We start from the raw sequence: 3,456 nt of genomic DNA, 5'->3' as shown, positions 1-3,456 counted from the left end.
AGATGGAGCTGTACTGTATCTACTTGACTCACTGGAAGGCGGGGGCTGACTTGCCCCGAGAGTTACCAAGTTTGGGTTCTCTCAGGCTGAATCATGTGATCCTAGAAAGCACTGTGTAATGTCTACAACATAACAGTGTTTCTCAGTGTCACTGTGAAACCTATGACTTACAGAGCTGCTTCCCAACCCATGTTCCAGGGACCACTAGGAAACTGAAAGGGTGTTTAGGATCTGTAGAGCAGAGCTCTATAGTTGATTAAAGAAAGGACAGGACAAAGCATGTGATTGGTAAGAGATTAGGCTTCTGCATGTTACCCTGGATTTACCAGCTGCTGAGACGTTTTAGAATCCCCTTAGCCTTTCTGTACCCCTGTTTGTGAAGGAGGGATAAAAGTTTTAAGGTTAATATGAGTCACTAATGCATCATGCCTATCTTTTTGTGAGCCCTGGGAAATAGGAGCTATTTATCAACATGTAATCCTGACATGATCTTATTTTGAACCCTGAAGGCTGGCCTTTAATCATATTGTAAAGCCCCACTCCTGTGCCCAGAATAGACAGCTGAGCACACGTTAGTCCCTTCTTTCTGAACCCTACGTGTCTGTTTATTGACTGACCACTCCAGACTGGTACACAGAGTACCAGACACACAAGCCAAAGTTAGAATTAAAAGGCCATCCTTTTCCTGTCCTTTTCTCCTGCTTTCTTCATTTATCATAACATGAATTATGCTAGCCATGTACACCTACTCCAAAACAAGAAAAATATTGTAAAGCAACAACACATTAGTTAGTCTACATAATAGGTTAAGTTGCCATCTGAAAACAGATAAAATGCTTACTTGTTTTAAAAGAAGGCATCATGAAACCAAGCTTACATTCCTCATTCTTTAAAGTGGATATCCAAAGGGTTTAATGCTATAAACAAAACAAAACAAAACAAAACAAAACAAAACAAAACAAAACAAAACACGTAACCAAATGCCACTTGGGGAGGAATAGGTTCATTTTGCCTATTGTTTCCATATTACAATTCATCATCAAAGTCAGGACAGGAACCTGGAGGTTCCTAGTGTATAGGCCATGGAGGTGTGCTGCTTGATAGCTTGTTCATCATAGATTGCTGTTTTCTTATAGAACTCAAGATCACCAGCCCAGAGCTCCGCATGGAAGGTGAGCTGGGCACAGGCTTAAGGTGTTTTTCTCAATTGAAGTTGCTTCCTCTCCAGTGACTTTCGTTTATGTCAAGTTGCCATAAACCTAGCCAGGACAGTGGGGAGGGGTGTTTACGTGTCATTTATACAGCTGTGATGATGTAACTGCCTGCACTGCATTGGCTAACAAAGCATTCATAGATGCACACCACTAGTAAACGCAATCACATCCATATTCATAAAGGTGGCTCGGTTAAAGGACTTCTTTCTACCGCTAAGGGAAGTGCTTTTACATTTCCCTAAATTGCAACAAGGGACACAAATGACATTTTTATGATGATGACCATTTGCTGTATGGATTTATGACTTGCTTAATTGTAATATTCTTCTAGTAATTCTGTTAGTTTTGGATTACCATAGAAAGGGTTTATCAGAAACATTTTACATGAGACACCAGGCTACTGTTTGTGTGTGTGTGTGTGTACCCTGTTCATGTTTAGGTATGTTTAGTATGCATGCATGAACATTTGTCCCTTTATGTGTGGAGACGAAAGGTCAACACTAAGTGTCCTCCTCGACTGCGCCTCCCCTTCTTTTCCTTTGAGACAGGATCTCTTCCAGAACCTGCCTGCAATTTGCCATTTTGACTATATTGCCTTTGCTCCTGCTCCAAGTAGGTTGAAAAGTGTGCGTTGCTGTGCCCGACTATTATATGGGTTCTGGGGATCATCCTGGGTACTTGGTTGCCATGCCTACACTTTCTGGGCCAATTTCCTAGCCCTAAACTGATGTTTTCAGAAAAACACTAGCAAAATTGCTCACAGCTCCTGCCCCTTGGCAAAAGGCTGACTACAATGTAAGAGCTAGGAAACCGTATCTGTTGTTAGACTATGCCGATCCCATTAACTTTTCCTCCTTAGTGTCTAGAATAGTGACTGCCACGGACAAAGGCACTCACTAAATAATGCCTGAATAAACAAACTCAGTGACTGAATGGAACGGAATAAACTAGAAAAATGCAGGAATGCTTCTGTTCATTAGCTATCTATAAATTCTGAGTAGAGAAAAGACAGATAGTCCAGTTAAAAACCAGACAGACTGGGGGGGTGAGGGGGTCTTTATTCAAACTAGAAATATATGGGTTATAGAACCAAAGAAAGAAACGATTGTCGGTAGAATCTATTATCACAAAGTTTTCATTCCCAAATGGAAATTTCCAGAGGCTCTGTTGTAAACCATTTTGTGACTGGACATTTATGAGTAGCAAGGCTTCTGCTTTAGTAAGTATGTGCCAATAGCGCCATCTTCTGGAATAACTTGTGATTTTTAGAAGAGTATTCTAGACATTTTCTTTCTTTTTTCTTTTTTTATTAGATATTTTCTTTATATACATTTCAAATGCTATCCCGAAAGTTTCCTATATCCTCCCCCCATCCTTCTCCCCTACCTACCCACTCTTGCTTCTTGGCCCTGGCATTCCCCTTTGCTGAGGCATATAAAGTTTGCAATACCAAGGGGCCTCTCTTCCCAGTGATGGCCGAATAGGTCATCTTCTGCTACATAACCAGCTAGAGACACGAGCTCTGAGGGTACTGGTTAGTTCATATTGTTGTCCCACCTATAGGATTGCATACCCCTTCAGCTCCTTATGTGCTTGCTCTCCACTGGGGGCCCTGTGTTCCATCTTATAGATGACTATGAGCATCCACTTCTGTATTTGCCAGTCACTGGCATAGCCTCATATGAGACAGCTATACCAGGGTCCCTTCAGCAAAATCTTGCTGGCATATGCAATAGTGTCTGGGTTTGGTGGTTGATTATGGGATGGATCCCCCGGTGGGGTAGTTTCTGGATAGTCCATCCTTTCATCTTAGCTGCAAACTTTGTCTCTGTAACTCCTTTCATGGGTATTTTGTTCCATATAGCAAGTTAAATTAAAAAGTACCGGAAAATTATAACGGATGTATCTTTCAAGATCATGTAGGCCATATGTAATCTCATTTGTAACTATTTCCCTTAAATGATTGCAATATTTTCTTTATAATGATATTAATGGAACCTCAAAATTCATCTCTCAAAACAAGAACCACAACCATCCACACTAGGTTTTGTATAAATCTGAAATGGAAAAGCAGTTAAAATCCATTAACTAACTATCTCAGGAACCCTGTCTAATAGAAATTTCTGCAACTATATCTTGGTCATACAACACAGTGGCCACTTCACCTGAGTGTTAGAAGCACTTACTACATGGCCGGTGACACTAAGGTGAAGTTGCCATTTTCCTTGGCTTTAACTGATTC

This window comes from Mus caroli, chromosome X, assembly GCF_900094665.2.
Source record: "Mus caroli chromosome X, CAROLI_EIJ_v1.1, whole genome shotgun sequence".
NCBI classification, from domain to species: Eukaryota; Metazoa; Chordata; class Mammalia; order Rodentia; family Muridae; genus Mus; species Mus caroli.
This window is presented reverse-complemented; position numbering follows the sequence as displayed.